This window comes from Bos indicus x Bos taurus, chromosome 21 (genome assembly GCF_003369695.1).
Source record: "Bos indicus x Bos taurus breed Angus x Brahman F1 hybrid chromosome 21, Bos_hybrid_MaternalHap_v2.0, whole genome shotgun sequence".
NCBI classification, from domain to species: Eukaryota; Metazoa; Chordata; class Mammalia; order Artiodactyla; family Bovidae; genus Bos; species Bos indicus x Bos taurus.
In genome coordinates, this window is record NC_040096.1 from 1998317 (window position 1) to 2020462 (window position 22146).

Here is a 22146-nt window from a genome sequence, read left to right on the forward strand (position 1 = left end):
ACATGACTGAGCGACTTCACTTTCACTTTTCACTTTCATGCATTGGAGAAGGAAATGGCAACCCACTCCAGTGTTCTTGCCTGGAGAATCCCAGGGACGGGGGAGCCTGGTGGGCTGCCATCTATGGGGTTGCACAGAGTCGGACACGACTGAAGCGATGCAGCAGCAGAGTAATGGATTAGGAACTAAATGTTTCCTAAGTTCCATTGTAGCCTCTATATCTTTAATATAGTTACTATTTTTCTTATCAAATGGACTAAGTTTCTTGGTTATTTTCATTGCAATATTTAGGTATTGGTATGTTTCTTATACAGAAAGCCATGTAGATTGCATGATATCATGAGTGAGTGATCTGTAGATGAAAGAGTAATAAAAAGGAAGCATAGACAATGTGAGGAGACAACATAAGAAGCAAGATATAAGACTACCAATACCTGGCTTTCTCATTGTTAAAAGAATTCCAAAGCAAATTTTGATTGACTTGTTGTTTTTTCATATTAGAATAGCTATTTATTGCATTTCATTTTATGTAATGAAATGAAGTGTGCTACTAACCTTTACCCATTTTTTTCCCCAGTGTGTCCTCTCAAGTGATGACTACGTAGGAAAACTGATACTGTTGATTCTGCCACCATCTTCCATAAAACCAGAAAATAGTCTTCATAACGTATGGCAATTCCTCATTATTGTATTGCAACAGACACTCCCTGTAGATCATAAAAACAGGCTGAGAAGGCTCAAATTTAAAGGGTGATATTGGAGAGAATTGTAACCAGGCATGTGGACTGTTTTCATTGTTGCTATTGGACTGAATCTCAGGAGCTTGAATGATGGAGACATTGTTACACAAAGACGCTCAGGACTTTGTAATGTCAAAGCTTCATTTCATTGCTCCCAGAAGTATTAGTGCATATATTTAAAATTTTCATTTATCACAGGGAAATTTAAAATTGATTCATAAAAAACACAATTTTCAAGATTTCAAAGGATATGGAAAATTTTAAGTGTAACATTTTACTTCTTAAATGCTGTTTTTCCTCCTCTGATTCTCCCACCTCTGTGTTATCTACTTATTGATGAAATTTTGTGCACATCTTGTGGGTTTATTGATCAGTTAACACTCATGGCATTTTGGGGGATCTGTATATACTAGCCACAGATTTTTCTATGCAGTAAGCGTTGTTTATATATAAATTGTAAATTTATCCAACTAATTTGTTGAAATAATTCCAATGAAACTGTGAAGACTAAGGATACCCAAAATTTATAGTTTCGAGTCCAAAGTAAAATAGATTTTCCCCCATTATATAGACAGGATTTCATCAATCTTATCTACAAGTGTTTATGTGGATATATTTCCTAAAACTGTATAAATGTTACATTTTTATTTTTTGGCAATATGATGTTACAAAGAAATTGCCTTTCTTCTGTAACTGTTCAGTCTGTCATCTTCATATATGCTTAATCCTTACAGTCTCTTGCATTATTTCATTTTGCTCTGTTTTTTTTTTTTTCCTTTCATTTGCTCTGTTTTTTTTTTTTTTTTCCTTTCATTTTCCTTGGTATATCAATGTCTAAGTGTAGTGCAAATGAAATACCATATTTTATTGCTGTCAATTTACTGTGGTGTTTTGTATTTTGGTTGTGTATTAAAATATAATCATACTATGTTTTATGCCTTTTGAGTTTTGTGTTTTTCTTTAAAGCATGTTTGTATTAGTATCATTTCTTCATCTATGTTTTTTTCCATCAGATGTTTTGCCATTTTATTTCTCTTTCCATTTATCCTTACTTGTGGTTTTAAAGCATTACATATTCAAATTGTTTACCTTGACTTAGGTAGTTACAACTCAACTTCACTTCTACCGTAATCATAGAAATTCTGACATATAATTGGTTGAATTTCTATTTATTTGTCTGCCTTACTTTCTATTGTTACTTTAAAATTACTGATGAATCTTCTATTCCATTGAGCTCTGTCTCATTTCTCTTCTTTTTCAGAATATTCCCTGTCAACACTTGCATTTTTTCTCTCAATTGATGCTTAACATTACTTTACAAGTTGGAAAAAAAAAATGCAGTTTTTATTTCATTTGCAACAATTTAATAGATTAATTAGGAGAGACTAGATCTCTTTAAAATTGAGTCTTCCTGTCAAACAACAAGGTATGTCTTTATATTTTTCTAAAATCAAATTGTTATGTTGGAATACTGCTAGTTTAGCTTTCTTTTTAAAATTCATTCCCAAGCATTTCATAGTTTTGTTAATATAGTGATAGGGATTGCAAAACTAGTTTTTTTCCATATTAATATATGTAAATCAGCTTTAATATTTTTTAAATACAATTTCATTGAAACTCATGATTTTAATTTTTAAGTACTTAAGAGTCATCTTAGGAACTTTTTCTCCTTTTAATTAAGAATTTTTCATCAAATTTAGTGACAGGTTTAATAAAATATATTTTGTTTTCAAGTTGATCATATTTGCCATTTTAATTATTGATTAAGATAACATAACTGAATTTTTCTAAAAATGAAAATCTTTGTATCCAATGAATAGGTGAACTACAATTTGTTTATTTTTATATTATCTCTTTTATAGCCCTATTTATAGCCCCTATTACAGCCATCATTATTTTATTGGCACTTTCTGAGAAGATAGTCCTAAACACAGAACTTTATTTTGTGTTTGCTTTACTAGCTCTGTCAAAACTGTTTAGAGTGTTTTTTCATGTAGACTGGAAAACAGGAAATACTAGCCTTATTTACTTTTTAATTCTATATTGATATATGACTTTATACCTCCATGAATATTGCAGGGAACTACATAGGCTTTTGTTGTTCGTTTGTGTTTTTAATATTTTCCAACTACTTATGTAAACATCTTTCATCTGCGGTATACAGTTATAAAAAACAGTAAATGTCTATTGATGTGTTATTATCAACTGATAATTTTATACATCTAAAGTGGTATCCAACATTGCATGTAGTTGTCAAAGTCTACTTAATCTCTCATTTGGGACGGGTGTTCAGTTTGCTTGGATTTTCTTGATTTTTAACACTTGGAGAATCTACAAAATACGTGAACCACGCGCATCTGGGTTTGTGTGCTTTTTTTTCTTCCCTTTGAGTTTGAAATTATACACTTTTGGCAAAAATACTATGAAAGTGATGTAGTTCTCAGTTCATCACTGCTGCTGCTGCTAGCTGCTAAGTCACTTCAGTCGTGTCCAACTCTGTGCGACCCCATAGACGGCCTCCCACCAGGCTCCCCCGTCCCTGGGATTCTCCAGGCAAGAACACTGGAGTGGGTTGTGATTTCCTTCTCCAAGGAAATCACTAGGGATCATATAATGTTGACAGTGGGCTTCCCTAGTGGCTCAGTGGTAAAGAATCCACCTGCCAAGCAGGAGACTTGGGTTGCATTCCTGGGTCTGAAAGACCCCCTGGAGGAGGGCATGATACCCCACTCCAGTATTCTTGCTGAAGAAATCCAATGGACAGGAGCCTGGCGGGCTACAGTCCATGGAATCTCAAGAGAGTCGGACGTTCTAACCAACAACAAATGTTAACAGTGCTTTATGACTAGTGATGTAGCTTTACTTACTTAGTGTTGTAATTAATAAGTATCTTTTGTGAAAGATAATGCCAGTACTCTTTATCATACTTTGATATGCTAATTTTAGTGTGTATTGAAGTTTCTTGTCAAATCATAATTTTAAGAAAATCTGTCAAGTCTACATTTTATTTTTATTTATTTATTTAATTTATTTATTTTAATTGGAGGCTAACTACTTTACAATATTGTAGTGGTTCTTACCATACATTGACATGAATCAGTCATGGGTGTACATGTGTCCCCATCCTGAGCACCCCCTCCCACCTCTCTCCCCATCCCATCCTGCTGGGTCATCCCAGTGCACAGCCCTGAGCACCCTGTCTCATGCATCAACCCTGGACCAGCGATCCACTTCACATATGATAATATACACGTTTCAACACTACCCTCTCAAATCATCCCACCCTCGCCTTCTCCCACAGAGTGCAAAAGACTGTTCTTTACATCTGTGTCTCTTTTGCTGTCTTCTTCTCCCACAGAGTGCAAAAGACTGTTCTTTACATCTGTGTCTCTTTTGCTGTCTTGCATATAGGGTAATTGTTACTATCTTTCTAAATTCCATATATATGTGTTAGTATACTGTATTGGTGTTTTTCTTTCTGACTGACTTTACTCTGTATAATAGGCTCCAGTTTCATCCACCTCATTAAAACTGATTCAAATGTATTCTTTTTAATAGCTGAGTAATATTTCATTGTGTATACATACCACAACAGTCTTATCCATTCATCTACTATTAGACATCTAGGTTGCTTCCATGTCCTGGATGTTGTAAACAGTGCTGTGATGAACATTGGGGTACATGTGTCTTTCAATTCTGGTTTCCTCTGTGCCTACATTTTATTATGTGAAGTTGTCCAATTGGGAGTTGTCCATTCTCCCCCATTCAGTTTTTCAGTTACTCATTTCAGTGTAGACTCATGGATATTTTCTTTACACTATAGATAAAGATGGGTCTCCACTACACTACTTTTTTTTTTTTTTTTCCTGAATTGTCCTACATTTGGCCTCTGTCTTTTCAACATGTCCCTATCCTTTCTCTAGTAACAGTATCCAGGTTCATTTTGTTCTTATCTTAACCCCAGTGTGAAACCCACCATTTCTCCTAGGATCCCTGGTTCCTTAAGGGAAATAAAATTTGAGAGCAAGATAAGTATCAGAACTTCATTTTTCTTTTTATGGATTTCTATGTATAAACCACATTTTTTCTGTTGATGAACTTGGATGTTTCCGCTCTTTTACTTTGAATAATAGGGCTAGTAGCTATCCACATTGAACAATGATTCTATGAACACTGGTATAGAAATGTCTGAGTCTGTGTTTTCATATCTTTTGGGTTTTTACTTAGAAATAAAATTGCTAGGAGTCATGGCAATTTCCTGGGTAGCTTTTTGAGAACTATCCAGTTTTTGTTATAAAAAGTTTCAAAGACAGAAGAGAGTGTAATAAACTTTCACATATTTAGCAACTAGAACTAATAGTTATCAGAACATTGCCAAATTTTGAAAATTAGAAATACAGCGATACTTTGGGCCTATGTATGTGTACAGAACACATAACTACAATTTCCTATGCCTAGTATTAACTAGAATCTAATATATTTTAAAATAAATCCTCATGTAAATTTATTAGTTGTTCCAAAGATATCTATCATAGTTGGAAGAAATCTGAATCCAAACTGGGAATGCATTTTTATGTAGGCTACTTTTAGCTTAGTTTGGCAAATTTATTAATTTATTTCAGTTCAGTTCAGTTGCTCAGTCATGTCCGACTCTTTGTGACCCCAGGAATCGCAGCACGCCAGGTCTCCCTGTCCATCACCAACTCCCGGAGTTCATTTCAGACTCATGTCCATTGAGTCAGTGATGCCATCCAGCCATCTCATCCTCCATCGTCCCCTTCTCCTGCTGCTGCCAAACCCTCCCACCATCAGAGTCTTTTCCAATGAGTCAAATCTTCCCATGAGGTGGCCAAAGTATTGGAGTTTAAGCTTTAGCATCAGTCCTTCCAGTGAACACCCAGGACAGATCTCCTTTAGAATGGACTGGTTGGATCTCCTTGAGGTACAAGGGACTCTAAAGAGTCTTCTCCAACACCACAGTTCAAAAGGATCAATTCTTCAGCACTCAGCTTTCTTCACAGTCCAACTCTCACATCGATACGTGAAACACCATAGCCTTGACTAGACGGACCTTTGTTTGCAAAGTAATGTCTCTGCTTTTTAATATGCTGTCTAGGTTGGTCATAACTTTCCTTCCAAGGAGTAAGCGTCTTTTAATTTCATGGCTGCGATCACCATCTGCAGTGATTTTGGAGCCCAAAAAGTAAAGTCTGACACTGTTTCCACTGTTTCCCCATCTATTTCCCATGAAGTGATGGGACCAGATGCCATGATCTTCGTTTTCTGAATGTTGAGCTTTAAGCCAACTTTTTCACTCTCCTCTTTTCACTTTAATCAAGAGGCTCTTTAGTTCCTCTTCACTTTCTGCCATAAGGGTGATCTCATCTGCATATCTGAGGTTACTGATATTTCTCTCAGAAATCTTGATTCCAGCTTGTGCTTCTTCCAGCCCAGCGTTTCTCATGATGTACTCTGCATATAAGTTAAATAAGCAGGGTGACAATATACAACCTTGACATACTCCTTTTCCTATTTGGAACCAGTCTGTTGTTCCATGTCCAGTTCTAACTGTTGCTTCCTGACCTGCATACAAATTTCTCAAGAGGCAGGTCAGGTGGTCTGGTATTCCCATCTCTTTCAGAATTTCCCACAGTTTATTATGATCCACACAGTCAAAGGCTTTGGCATAGTCAATAAAACAGAAATAGATGTTTTTCTGGAACTCTCTTGCTTTTTCAACAATCCAGTGAATGTTGGCAATTTGATCTCTGGTTAAAGCAGCTTAACATCAGGAAGTTCACGATTCACGTATTGCTGCAGCCTGGCTTGGAGAACTTTAAGCATTACTTTACTAGCATGTTGCTGCTAAGTCGATTCAGTCATGTCCGACTCTGTGCAACCCCATAGATGGCAGCCCACCAGGCTCCCCTGTCCCTGGGATTCTCCAGGCAAGAACACTGGAGTGGGTTGCCATTTCCTTCTCCAATGCATGAAAGTGAAAAGTGAAAGAAGTTGCTCAGTCGTGTCCGACTCCTAGCGACCCCATGGACTGCAGCCTACCAAGCTCCTCCGTCCGTGGGATTTTCCAGGCAAGAGTACTGGAGTGGGGTGCCATTGCCTTCTCCGTTACTAGCATGTTAAGTGAGTGCAATTGTGCAGTAGTTTGAGCATTCTTTGGCATTGCCTTTCTTTGGGATTGGAATGAAAACTGACCTTTTCCAGTCCTGTGGCCACTGCTGAGTTTTCCAAATTGGCTGGCATATTAAGTGCAGCACTTTCACAGCATCATCTTTCAGGAGTTGAAATAGCTCAACTGGTATTCCATCACCTCCACTAGCTTTGTTAGTAGTGATGCTTTCTAAGGCCCACTTGACTTCACATTCCAGGATGTCTGGCTCTAGGTGAGTGAGCTTTGTGATTATTTGAGTTTAACCTCAGATTTTTGAGTTGTCTCTTGTTAATGAAAAACACTTAATGAAGTCACTAGTTAAAATACAAAGAGTTTTCTTGCAGTTATGACCATCAGAAGTTGCACCAGCAGGGAGAATGTGGATATTGTGATAATGGGTTTTGATTTTGGAGAGATTTCCATGAAAAGGAATTCATAGAAAACATTATTACCTTTTGGTTGTGCTGTTGTTTTTTTATTTTTAACTCTGTTTATAAATTAGCAGTAAGAAGTTACATTGGAAATGGTATTTCAAAGAATGCATGTGTGGTTGAATGGCATGGAAATAATTTTGAATACAAGATGGGTACCAGGGTCTCAGTAAATGAGCTGAGGAAAGAAAATTACAGTTTCATCATTTTTGTACTTACACCTGGTGTTTGTAGTTAGGAGATAGATTTTTGTAGTTAGGATGATGGAAGTTGTTTTCCATGGAGTACCAGTTAAATCTTGGCATAAAGATGATACCCATCTGTCATGAGGCCTGGCTGCGTGATAACCTGATGTTTATTTTCGTTTGCCATCTCTTCCTCTGTACTCTCCCAGGTGGTGAACATGTGGACAAGAGGATCGTAGATATCTTCTGCAGTGATTCCATCCACAGCACTCAAATGTTGTCATTATTTCCCCCTTTTGGACATTATTGCATCTTTATATCCCAAAGGGCACATCTTTTATATATGTATACTCAGGAATAGAATTGGCATGCTTTTGAGAATTAATTGCCTGAAATGTTGTTTGTACTTCTCTGTGCTCTGAATATATCTTGTGTTTTTCTTTATTGTTGTATTTACATTGTTGCATTTTTTTATCCATGTTTTACTTTACAAGTGTGAGATTTGTGTCTGATAAATGTAATTAATGCAACCCTATGGACACCGTAGTCTTGTCCCAGGTAATAGCCAGGCTTTTACAGTGCCTCCCCTGTGCCAGTTTTGGTATCATTTATAAGATACTTTGTTCCTTATTTGAATCAGAAGCTCACAGTTTTTAGAGGGGTCCCAAACAAGATCTTGTTAAAATATTTGTATTATCTGCAATAGACCTCTCCAGTTTTCCTCTTTATTGAATCTACTAGGTCTCATCTAGAACAGGATCTGATTCTTGATTATAGTTGTCATCTTTCCCATACCTGAATTTAAGATCTTGATCCCATCACAACTCTGGTTGTATAAGGAGAGCCAGATCCTTGTGTTGACATTTTGAGCCATGATAATGCAATCTTGTAGAGAAATAGTTCTATAATTTTCTTGGCTATACTGGCATTTTCTTCTTTGCGACTGGACTAGAAAAAACACGCGAGGTTTTCCTTTAAATCCACGTTACTCTGATGTTCACCTAAGTGGGCTTAATATAGATAGATAGTTGTGTTTACTGAAAGTTTTATCTACTTCTGGAATATCAGATGCACTGTCTTATCAGGGAACTACTAACTGCATTGCCCAACCTCTCTCACTGTACAAGCCTAATACCTAGTGTGTTGAAACTGGGCATCCAAGAATGAAGGGTTATTAAACAACTTAGACTGTAGTCATTTATCCTTCATCCTACATTCCTACTTTGTAGGAGTGATAAGAGTTGACTGTTTGTGGTATAGAGGTCAGTAATTTGTCTATATTTAAGTTTATGTTGAGTTTATTTTACAAGTATGCCATCATTACGGTATTTGTTGTTTTACAACTTTATTTTTTCTTTAATATTTTGCAGAAATTTTCCAAACCAATAGAGTTTATCTGCAGAGTTTCCATTGGCTGTATAAGTACATATTATAATTAATTTTCCATTTCTTCATTTGGAAATGCAGGTCAACTTTGTTTTTATTGTTGCATATAATTCTGTCATGTATATAATTTTATATATAAAAATTGGTCTAATTCTGTGATAGATTTTTAGATGTGGAATTGTTGGACCATCAATTCTGCATATTTTAGTTTTAGTAGATACTGTAAATTTGCTCTGAAATGTTTTCTAGGACAGCAAACATAAATGGAGAAATGGTAGTGCTAATTTCCATAAAAATTGTACATGGTGGATATTATCAGTCCTTTAACATTTTAGCCAGTCTAATAGATGAAAATGGTATTTTTAACTTAAATGTAAATACTAAGTGGCAATGAATAAAAAAAAAATAGTGACAATTCTATTCACAAGAGTTGTCAGAGGTAGAAACCATTGACCTCTTCTAAATGTAGCGCTTTGTGGGGGTTTACAAACTTCCTAAGTATATCTTATACCAGTGTTTATTTTTTCTGAATTTATTTTTGAAATAATTTTACATTTAGAATTGCAGAGATCTATAAAGAACCTCCATATACACATCACCCAGATTTTTTTCTACATTGTTTTGTTCTTTTTCTAGTTTTTCCTCCCTTCATCCCCATCTCTCCTTCCCTGTTTCTTTAACTTTCTACCTGCCCAATTATTGTTCTTATATTAAGAATCCCTTATGAGTAAGTTCCAGATATGTCTAAATAACCCCAAATACTTCAGCATTCACTTTGTAATATCCAGGGCATCCTTTTAAATTAACCTTGGTATGTTTCTCAGAATCATGAAATTGATCAGTAGTACAAATATATTACACTAAGATACAGTCTATATTCAGATTTCACCAGTTCTAAAATGTTTCTTTCTGTAATTTCTCCACCTTTGAGGACCTAGGAAAGGATCCTCTGTTACATTCAAGATGTTCACCTGTTTTCTTGAACTGACTAAGGAGTCCAGGTTCAGATTTGCTATAGATCAATATTCCATATAGATGGTACATTCCCATTGTTCCTCCCTACTTTTGTTTGCTTTGTTAGGCTTCCATAACCTAATCTGGTGTCTGAGCCTGATGGCAAGTGAACTCCAGTCCTCTGTGGTACTGTGTATAGATGACTACAGTGATTATGTTGGCTAAAATCTGTATGTTGCTAAATTCTGTGTTCTCTGTAAGTAACCAAGGAAGTATAAGCAATCTACCAGTCATAATTCCAAGTTTTATGCCAGAATAAAGATATTCTGAGTTTTGAAAAATGGCCTGGTGGAATTTGATGAAATGTTCTTAATCATCCTGAATATGATGAGTTTCAAAATCTGACTCTTGGTCCTGAGGCACAAGTCAGTAATGGAAATGTTACACTGATTTATAAATTGTAAACCAATGCAGTATATTTACAGAGGTATCATTACGTAAGGCATTGGTTAAAATGGTCACATGAGTATTCCCTGCTCTCTATTTCTAACTTTGTACTTAGTCTCTGATGACAGTCTTGTAGCAGAGGCTCAGTAAATGTCCTTATGTTTTAAGGGGAATATGGAAGTGAAGCCAAATTACTGATTGTAAACAAATGAAGTGTGAGCTAAAAGAATGTGCAAAATAAACAGGCAAATGAATTACCATTAAAGAAAATTGTCATCTAAACAAGGAGAAACAATTGAAGACAGTCCAGGGACTAAGGACATTTTGTTATTACTTTAATATAAATATGGGGCTTTCAAACCTATAACAAGAATATCTTGGAAAATTTGAAATCTGCCTGACTAAAACACATCCTCTTCCATTTTTTTTTTTTTTACCAAATTCATAGATTCAGTCTCAATCTAGCAAAACCTTAAAATTTCATAGAATGAAGGAAGTTTTAAAAAATTAAATAGGAAATGATAACAGGAAAGCATTTTACTATTTAATTATTCTCAGGGATGTTAGCTGTGATACCAAACACTTTTTAATACACGAAGAGTAGTCCCAAAGAGAATTCAGTCTCTGATTTAAAAGTAAATGTAATGTCCTTATCTTGGAGAAGAGGGCAGGGATGCAACATGGCTGGATCTTTTTCATGAGGAAAGGTACCTTTCAGGGTAGCTGCTTGAAAACATGGAATGAAGATACAAAGAAGAATAAACACATGGGTGACCATAGCACACAGGGACTCCTCATTAAAAAGAGGCCCAGTAATTACTTGGAGTCTCCAGTCACAGTGGAGCCTCTTCCTCCCATACGGAGCAGAATGAGTTAGTCTAGGAAAAGTTCAAGAAGATTGTAGCCTCTCAAGTCTCCATATTTCTTGACTTTTACTACTCTCTGATAAATCATTTATGCAGAATTCCATGACTGTGATTCTTGGGGTATTTGGTTTAACAAACATAGGACACTAAGTTAATTTCAAGGCAAACTATATAATTGGTTGAAGATACTGCCTCCACATTTATTTGGCCATTTAAGATATCCTTGGGAATTCATCATAGAGGATTATAAAACAAATCCTGTTGTCTTTATTTAAAATTTTTCCATAATTAAGTCAATATTTATTTTCAAGAATTATAGACTCTAAAAATTTCTTCCCATAATGCCTCATTTAGCATTTTTCAAGATAGAATGTTCTCACATAGTCCTTGAGGCAAGAGTCATTGCATGGTTCAGTAGCTGTATTTTATTAATAGTTAATACCAACTGCTTTTGTCTTTCAGACGTTTTAAATTCTGACTTCTACAGTACTTAAGTTTTCTGTATTTTTATGTATTCAAGCAAGGTAGATAGCATGAAGATCACTGTGGTGAAAAAAATGGAAATAAGAAAGCAAATTACATGGTTATTTTAATAATCACGTGAAAGGTGGTGTGCTAGGCTTGTTGACATGGAAGTGTTGAGAATTACTGAGATTTAGGATGTGTTTTGAAAGTGTTGATAAAATATTGAATGATTCTGGGTGGGATCAGAAGAGAATTCAAATAGGAGAAATAAGATCAGGGCCTTAGCACCTGAGTGAATACCATTTACTATTCTAGAGAATATTGGGTTTCTTAGAATGCATGATAAGAAAGAGATATATTTTGCCAGCCTTTTATTAATCCCACAGATTAAGGTACTGGTTTTTATGGTAGAAATAGTACTCTGGGGCTTAGGGGGGAATTGGGGATTGAGATGTTACTTTGGATTAATCAATACAAGATTGTTACTTATGGCCACAGGGAAGGAGGAGATCTAGGCATGAAGTATATGTAAGAATAGGAATGTATTCACCTGAAGACTGTGCCTTGTATGTGCTAGCATTTAGATATTGAGTTAATCAGGGCCATCCAATAAAGGAGATTGTCAGCAGTGGCTAGGGTCATTGAAGACCAAAAGATTGTATTGTCCATGAAGAGAAACAAAGATTGAATTTGTAAAAGGAATACTGGGGATAGCAGTTAGCTTTGCATGGCACTGTAAGGCACAGTTAAGTTTGGAAATGAGAAGATCACTGATTTTTACTAAAAGTGCTATATGGAAAGGGAAAGGTAAATAGTACTTTTAATATTGTCAAGGCCAATTCAAAGGATCCCCCTGAGTCAACAATTTGCCCTGTAATTCCAGTGTCAGTCTGGTACAGACACATGGTGATATCTTGTGAATTGGTTGCTTGAATCATGATAAAGTAAGGATGTATGTCAGTTGTACAGGCTGAGATCCCTTCAGAATTCCACATTATATACATGTAGAACTGATTGTCTTCATTACAAGCCATCAGTATTACCGTAATAACCTTCATGCAACTGTATGCTTGCAGTTCCGCTTGTGTCTATCTGTTCCTGTATCCTTTAGCCATGGAAGAATGTCTCATCAAGGCAAGGCTGTGCAGTAGTTTCAGAGATTTTGACTTTTGTGAGATACTGAGAAAAGACTGTTGGAAAAAGGAATAATGGGTGAGGGGCCAAGTGAATAAAAGATGGTGCTAGGAATCAAGGAAGCAAAGTCAGATGGGATGTAGAGAAGGTAAAATTTTGAAGGGAAAGGCTACAAGGCCAAGGTTAAGGTGTCCTGAATCCACATTTTAGATGATAGTTCTAGAGCAGCAGTCCCCAGCCATTTTTGGCACCAGGGACCTATTCATGGCCGACAGTTTTTCCATGGACCAGGGTTGGAGGGACGGTTTCAGGATGATTTCAAGTGCTTTACATTTATTGTACACTTTATTTCTAATCTAATGTTGATTCCAATCTGACAGGAAGTACTAGTCCAGAGGTTGGGTACTCCTGTTCTAGAGGATAGTAAGTATTAGTAACGTCATTAATGTCGAGGAGCAGACAGGACTATGGATGATGATCTTTCCCAATTGAATCTGGAATATTTCCAGAAATTTATTGTATTACTAACTAGTGGTTTGGAAATGAGTCTGAAATTTTTTGGCCCAAACTATCTAAATTGCTACCATTTAATATAAAGCATGCTTTATTAGGTCTCTTAACATTTCAGTTACTAGATTTTGTTTTATTGTTGTGTCTGCTTAAATAGACTAGAAATAATGAGCTCCTTTTGACAGGGATGTTTTCCTATTAATATTTTGCTTTCCATTTATTATCTCATAGAGTCTACCATATAACAGGTGTATAATTGTAACTGTGGTATTTAAAATACTTTAGTGCTTGGATGAATGAAAGTTTGATGATTTAGCCAGTCACTTAAAGGGCAAGGAAAGTAAGAGTTTATAGAGACCCCCACATGAGGCAGCTCTTTGAGAATGTTTTTGGGAGTTTGGTAGTGATGGATGAGAAATCATAGATATTGTATCTTATGCTGAGTTGGAATGCACAAGTACAGATTTAATATTAGGGAATCAAGGATTTGCTGAATTAGACTTTATGTTGAAAATTGCAGGTTGAGTTATAAATCTCCATTCATTGTTATGGAGTAGTATGATGCAGCCTTTTGTTTTTTTCCTTTCTGCTTCTGTAGCATGTAGCAAGAGGTATCCTGTTTTTTTCCTACCATGTTCTCTCAAACAAAAACAATCCAAATCTTACAAATAAGAAGCTGTATAGATAGTAGACTTTTTCCTCTGGATAGGATCAACATATGTTGTAATATTGCTTCTTTTAAGCAGTATATGATATCCCTAAAAGTATTCATTTTCTCTGTAACATAAACTTTTCTAGTTTTAAAGTTTCCTTGAAAGTGAGAAGCTGATCTTGAAAAGGGACTGTGAACAGATCAATACTAAGACATTAAATTGTGGCATGTAGTCTGTTATTGATGGTTTTCAGTCATGAGAAGGAACAACACAGTACGGTCTATGTGGCTGATTTCAGTGAGAACTTTTTTTATATTTATGTCTTTGAACTTCCTAACTTTAAAAAGTCCTTCCCTTTTGTATCTGTATGCCTGAAGTGTTATGGGTGTTTTCTCCAAGTATGATAGTTATATTCATCTCTGTGACCCAGTTCATTTGTTTAGTGTTGAAATTTGAGGAGTGCTGAACAAATGTATACAGACTATTGATGGGCAGGGAAGAAAAATCTTTGTCTTCAATAAGAGACTGAGAAAGATAATAAAGAAAAGAAAATGGGAATTGTATGTGAGCTTTTTGCCACATTGCTGTTAGGTTCACAGAGTCCAAAAGAATAAGAAAATTCACCTTTATGGTGATTGTGAAGATGGGGAAAATGCCCTGTCAGCAGCGATCTGACCAAGTTGTCAGAGACTGTTGGTCTCTAAAAGGACACCAAAACAGGAGATTTCCCTCCTCCTCTTACTTTCCTTTTGACTTAATCAGCTGTTCTGAGTAGGTTTAAGAATTCTTCTGACCTTATTACCTTCAGAAAAAGTATTGCTGTTGATTTACTTTGGAATAGCAATAGTAATTAAATTGTCTAGTTGATGCATAGTTACTGACATTTATAATGTGAATTCATAATTCCTACCCATATCCCCTTCTCTTAGTGGATAAAGTGCTGTTTGGAGAGAGTATCAGAATGGATCATGATAAAATGGTAAGTTGGGCATGAGAATGCTGTTGAATGGCACTCAGATCTGAAGTATCTCAGGATTGTTCAGTGTGCCTTAATGTAAATAGCTGCATGTATTGAGTCCTATTTGCTTTAGCTTGCCAATTTACTCTTAAATTTGTAATTGTATCCTTATGAATACACATACCAATTCAGATTTATTTTATGTCTTATGCTGTCTCTTTTTCCTGAAATGTATACAATGAGCTCCTACTTGACAGGGATTTTTTTCTATCACTTTGTCTTCTCCTGTAATGTTGGAAAATAAGAGTTTAATTGGTTTGTGACATAAACACATTTATGAAGGAATGAGTGAAGGGGGTCACAAAAATGAGAGACTATAACAGTAAAGAAGTGATAGTGTTATTTTAGATAGACGTGATGCTATTTGAGTTATTTGGCAGTCTCTTGTGTTTGACAGTGTTGAAAGAACATAGAATTTAATGATTTTTTTTGAGATGTAGGCATACAGATAGTAACTCTTTCAGTCTATTTTAAAATAAGTAATAGCAAAACCCCTAAAAATAGCCAAATTGGGGAAATTAGAAAAGGATCACTCTCTGGATCCTCCCTCTTATGTTGGTTCCATGTGAATGTTCCATAAATTTCAGTTAACCGTGACTTCCACTTTGTTAACCCTTTTGAATTTGAATAGGAAAGGACAGGGAGAAGGCAGTGGCAACCAACTCCAGTACTCTTGCCTGGAAACTCCCATGGACGGAGGAGCCTGGTGGGCTGCAGTCCATGGGGTCGCTGAGGGTCTGACATGACTAAGTGATTTCACTTTGACTTTTCACTTTCATGCATTGGAGAAGGAAATGGCAACCCACTCCAGTGTTCTTGCCTGGAGAATCCCAGGGACGGGGGAGCCTGATGGGCTGCTGTCTCTGGGGTCGCACAGAGTCAGACACGACTGAAGTGACTTAGCAGCAGCAGCAAGAAAGGACAGAGGAGCAGCACTAGGACTGATAGGAGTATAAGTCTGTCTTCAGGTTTATTGATATTTAGGGAAATGATGTCAGTGGACCAGGAAATGCTCTCTGTTGCCTGTAGAATCATAAGGGCTTAGTTGTGCTAGTTGCTACTACTTTTGTTTGATATTGTTTAAGAAATCTATATTCCTGAAGTTTTTCCCAACTTTATGGAGTTGTAATTGACAATTGAAATGGTAAGTGATATTTAATATGATTTGATATATGTATACAACATAAAAGTATTCCCCCATTGAGTTAATCAGAACACCATTACCTAACATACTTTTTTTTATATTTGTGTGTGAGAGAGCATTTAAATTTTACTGTCTTCATGAATTTTAATTGTACAATGAATAGGGCATTGCCTGCTATAATCACCATGTTATACATTAACTTCTCAGACTTTATTGTTCCAATTGGAAGTTTGTACATTTTACCAATGTTCACTATTTCTCCCACCCCTAAGTCCCCAACAACCACTGTATTCTGTTTCTATGAGTTTGACTTTATTCTTTTTCAGATTTCATATATAAATGAAACCATGAGTGATTTGGCTTTCTGTCTGGCTTATATCACTTATATCACTTAGTCCTCCAGATTCATACACATTGTAACATATGACAAGAATTTCTTCTTTCTTAAGGGTCAGTAATATTGCATCAAATATGTGTGTATATATACACACATATATATACATACATACCTGTATTTTCTTTATCCGTTCAAGTCATTGAACAACTTAGGTTGTTTGCATACCTTGGCTATTGTGAATAATGATGCTATAAACATAGTATAGATAACTCTTTGAGATTATATTTTGTGAAATTTTATGTGAATTTTTTTTCCTTTGGCTATATACCCAAAAGTGGCATTATTAGGTGATATGACAGTTACATTTTTAATTTCTTGAGGAACCTCCATATTATTTTTCATGCTGGTTATACCAGTTTACATGCCTACCAGTAAGTAGTATCAATATAAGGATTCCCTTTTCTCTGTATCCTTGCCCACTTTTTGTTATTTCTTGTCTTTTTGATAATAGACGTAACTCCTAATAGGTGTGGGATGATTGTGCTTTTGATTGTGCATTTTCCTCATGATTAAAGATGTGGAACACCTTTTTATATACTCATTGGCTATTTTTATTATGTCTTTGGAAGAAATATCTACTTACATCCTTCATTTTAAAATTGTTATTATATTTTTGCTCTTCAGTTCTATGACTTCCATGTATATTTGGAATATCAGCCCCTTATTGGATATGTGGTTTGCAAATATTTTGTATTATTTTATAGATTGCCTTTCACTTTGTTGATTTTTTTCGTTGTTGAGCAGAAACTTGTAGTTGGATGTAGTCTCACTTGTTTTGTTTAGTTTTGCTTTTGTTGTATTTGCTTTTGGTATCAAATAAATATTACTGCCAAGGAATCTACCTTCTATGTTTTCTTCTAGGAGAATTATGATTTCAGATCTTATATTCAGGTCTTTAATCCATCTAGAGTTGATATTTGTATATTACCTGTGACTGTCCAGTAGTCCCAATTTACTGACATGACTGTCCTTTACATGGTGTGTATTCTGGGCTCACGATGAATAAAATTCAACAGTGGGCATCCATGTGTTACTCCTGATAGAAGAAAAGCTTTTAGCATTTCACTGTTAGGAATGATGTTTGCTGTGGACTTGTCTTTTATGGCCTTTATTATATTGAAGTACATTCCCTTTGTACCTTGAGGTGTAGTGTTTGTTTGAGATCTTTTTTTTCCCTTGATGTAGGTGTTTATCACAATAAGTGTCCTTCTTATAACTATTTTTGCTACATTCCATAAGCTTTGGTATATTATGTTTCCATTTTGTTTGTGTCATGATTTTTTTGATGTCTCTTTTGAATTGTTCACAGTTGTTCAGCAGCACATGACTTAATATATATTTTAAGAATTTTTCAATTTCAGTTTTGTAGTTTCATATCATTGTGATCAGAAAAGATGCATGAAATGATTCAATTTTTAATTATTAATACTTATTTTGTGACCTTGCTTATGATTTATCCTAGATAATTTTCTATGGATTCTTGAGAAGAATGTTTATTCTCAGTTCAGTTCAGTTCAGTTCAGTGGCTCAGTCGTGTCCGACTCTTTGCGACCCCATGAATCGCAGCACGCCAGGCCTCCCTGTCCATCACCAACTCCCGGAGTTCACTCAGACTCACGTCCATCGAGTCAGTGATGCCATCCAGCCATCTCATCCTCTGTCGTCCTCTTCTCCTCCTGCCCCCAATCCCTCCCAGCATCAGAGTCTTTTCCAATGAGTCAGCTCAGGTGGCCAAACTACTGGAGTTTCAGCTTTAGCATCATTCCCTCCAAAGAAATCCCAGGGCTGATCTCCTTCAGAATAGACTGGTTGGATCTCCTTGCAGTCCAAGGGACTCTCAAGAGTCATCTCCAACACCACACTTCAAAAGCATCAATTCTTCGGCGCTCAGCCTTCTTCACAGTCCAACTCTCACATCCATACATGACCACAGGAAAAACCATAGCCTTGACTAGATGAACCTTTGTTGGCAAAGTAATGTCTCTGCTTTTGAATATGCTATCTACGTTGGTCATAACTTTCCTTCCAAGGAGTAAGCGTCTTTTAATTCCATGGCTGCAGTCACCATCTGCAGTGATTTTGGAGCCCCAAAAGTAAAGTCTGACACTGTTTCCACTGTTTCCCCATCTATTTCCCATGAAGTGATGGTACCTGATGCCATGATCTTCGTTTTCTGAATGCTGAGCTTTAAGCCAACTTTTTCACTCTCCTCTTTTCACTTTAATCAAGAGGCTTTTTAGTTCCTCTTCACTTTCTGCCATAAGGGTGGTGTCATCTGCATATCTGAGGTTATTGATATTTCTCCCAGCAATCTTGATTCCAGCTTGTGTTTCTTCCAGTCCAGCATTTCTCATGATGTACTCTGCATAGAAGTTAAATAAGCAGGGTGACAATGTACAACCTTGCTGTACTCCTTTTCTTATTTGGAACCAGTCTGTTGTTCCATGTCCAGTTCTAACTGTTGCTTCCTGACCTGCATACAGATTTCTCAAGAGGCAGATCAGGTGGTCTGGTATTCCCATCTTTTTCAGAATTTTCCACAGTTTATTGTGATGTTTATTCTAGTACTGTTAAAAGGAATGTTCTAATGTTCTATAAATATCTACGAAAGTTCATCTGATCTAATGTGTTGTTCAGTTTTTAACTCCTGTCTGACTCTTTGCGACCCAATGAACTGCAGCACACCAGGGTTCCCTGTCCTTCACTATCTCCCAGAGTTTGCTCAAATTAATGTCCATTGAGTCACTGATGTCATCCAACCACCTCATCCTCTGTCACCCCCTTCTCCTCTTGCTTTCAGTCTTTCCCAGCATCAGGGTCTTTTCCGATGGTTGGCTCTTCACATCAGGTAGCCAAAGTATTGGAGCTTCAGCATCAGTCCTTCCAAGGAATATTCAGGGTTGATTTCCCTTAGAATTGACTGATTTGATCTCCTTGCAGTCCAAGGATCTCTTAAGAGTCATCTCCAGCACCATAATTCAGAAACATCAATTTCTTAGTGTTCAAGCCTTCTTACGGTCCAACTCTCATATCCATACATGAATTCTGGAAAAACTATAGCTTTGACTATGCAAACCTTTGTCAGCAAAGAGATGTCTCTGCTTTTTAATATGCTGTCTAGGTTTGTTATATCTTTTCTTGCATGGCTGCAGTTACCATCTGCAGTGATTTTGGAGCCCAAGAAAATAAGTCTGTCACTGTTTCCACTTTTCCCCCCATCTATTTGGCATGAAGTGATGGGACCAGATGCCATTATCTTAGCATTTTGAATGTTGAATTTTAAGCCAACTTTTCACTCTCCTCTTTCACCTTCATCAAGAGGCTCTTTAGTTCCTCTTCACTTTCTACCATTAGAGTGGTATCATCTGCCCATCTGAGATTGTTGATATTGCTCCCCATCATCTTGATTTCCAGCTTGTGGTTCATCCAGCCTGGCATTTTGCACGAAATTCTCTGCATATAAGTTAAATAAGCAGGGTGACAGTGTACAGCCTTGACATACCCCTTTCCCAATTTTGAACCAGTCTCATTGTTCCATATTTGATTCTAAGTGTTGCTTCTTGACCTGCATATAGGTAAGATGATCTGGTATTCCTGTTTGTTGTGATCCAGGTAGTCAAAGGTTTCAGCATAGTTAATGAAGCATAAATAGATATGTTTTTAGACTCCGCTTGCTTTGTCTATTATCCAGTGGATGTTGGCAATTGGATCTCTGGTTCCTCTGCCTTTTCTACATTCAGCATGTACACCTGGAGTTTCTTGGTTCACATACTGTTGAAACCTAGCTTGAAGGATTTTTGAGCATGACCTTGCTAGCATGTAAATGAGCAAAATTGTGCAGTAGTTTAAACATTCTTTGGTATTACCTTTCTTTGAAATTGGAATGAAACTTGCTTTTCCAATCTTGTGTAAGGCCTAATATGTAAGGTCTAGTATAAGTCTAATGTTCTTTTTTAGTGATTATTTCCATCTGGATGATCTATCCATTGTTGAGAGTGGGATATTGAAGTTCATTGCTATTATTGTATTGCTGTGTAATTTTCCTTTCAGATTTGTTAGTATTAGCTTTATGTATTTACATGCTTTCCAGGTGGTGCTAGTGGTTAAAAAAAAAAAAAAAAAAACCCACCTGTAGTGCAAGAGACACTGGAGATGCAAGCTCGATCCCCTTGAGGAGGAAATGGCAACCCACTCCAGTATTTTTGCCTGGAAAATCCATGGACAGAGGAGTCTGATGGGTATAGTTCATGCGTTTGCAAAGAGTTGGACACAACTGAGTGACTGAGCATGTACTCATACATTTAGGTGTTCCTATGTTGGGGTTGAAATATTTGCAATTGTTATATCCTCTTGATGCATTGACCTTGTATGTAGTGACCTTATTTTTCTCTTCTTACAGCTTTTGGCTTAAAGTCTCTTCTGTATGATATGAGTACAGCTATTCTTTGTTAGTTTTTTTTTTTTTTGCATAAAATATATTTTTATATCCCTTTGTTTTCATTTTATGGAAGTTCTTTAAAGCTTAGGTGAGTCTCCTGTAGTCAGTATGTAGTTGGGTATTTTTTTAAATCCATCTAGCCAGTTTTTCATGGCAGACACTTGAGGGACAGACCCCAATAACACCTAGGTCTTTTTTTTTTTTTGGCCACGTCTCGAGGCATGTGGGATCTTAGTTCCCCAACCAGGGATTGAGCCTGTGTCCCGTACATTGGAAGCTTAGAGTCTTAACCGTGGACTGCCAGGAATGTCCCCTCCCCTAGCTTTTGATTGGAAAATTTATCTATTTACATTGAAAATAATTGTTCATAAGTTTGGACTTATTATTGCCATTTTTGTTAATTGTTTTCTGGCTGTTTTGTAGTTCCTTTGTTCCTTTCCCACTGTCTTGGTCTGTTTCTTTGTGATTTGATAATTTTTTGTAGTACAGTATTCTTTGATTCCTTTCTCTCTATCTTTTTGTGTATTTAGTATAGTCTTTTGTTGTAACCATGAAGTTTATATAAAATATCTTTTATGTACAATAGTGTAAGTTGATAATATCTTCAAATGCCTACCCCTTCATGTTACGTTTTTGATGTCACAGTTTGCATCTTTTTACATTGTGAATCCAATAACAAATTATTTTATTATAGTTACTTTAAAGTTCTGTTCTTTAACCTTTATTCTAGAGTTAAAAGTGATTTACCCATTACCATTGCAACAAAAGAGTAATCTGATTTTAACTGAATGTTTATCTTTACTGGTGAGCTTTATAAACTTTTGTATGTCTTCCTTCTAATTAACATTCTTCCATTACAGCTTGAAGAACACCCATTAACATTTCATATAAGATTGATTTAGTAGCGATGAACTCATTTAGCTTTTGTTTGCCTGGAAAACTCTTTATTTCCCATTTAATTCTGAGGAAGTAATTTGCTGAATAGAGTATTATTGGTGGTTTTTTCCTTTGCTCAATTGGAATGTATCACCCCCTACCCTTCTGCCTTTCAAGTTTTTTGCAGAAATGTTTCTTGATAGTGATAAGGGGTTTCTCTTGTACATAACTTATTTTCTCATGCAGCTTTTGAGATTCTCACCTAATCTTTAGCATTTGACAATTTCATTATGTGTCTTGGTGTGATCTCTTTGAATTCTCATTTTTTCTTCC

The 22146-nt window shown here is 36.1% G+C and overlaps 1 long non-coding RNA gene across 4 annotated transcripts in view; it reads left to right on the top strand.

Annotated features, from left to right (window-relative positions):
• LOC113880052 overlaps positions 1-22146 on the top strand; it is a 96597-nt gene that overhangs the window by 5623 nt on the left and 68828 nt on the right. For all 4 annotated transcript variants that reach the window (XR_003507575.1, XR_003507573.1, XR_003507574.1 and 1 more), the window contains exons 3-4: positions 578-2166; positions 7735-14919. This is a non-coding gene — a long non-coding RNA (uncharacterized LOC113880052). The remainder of the gene's footprint in view (positions 1-577; positions 2167-7734; positions 14920-22146) is intronic.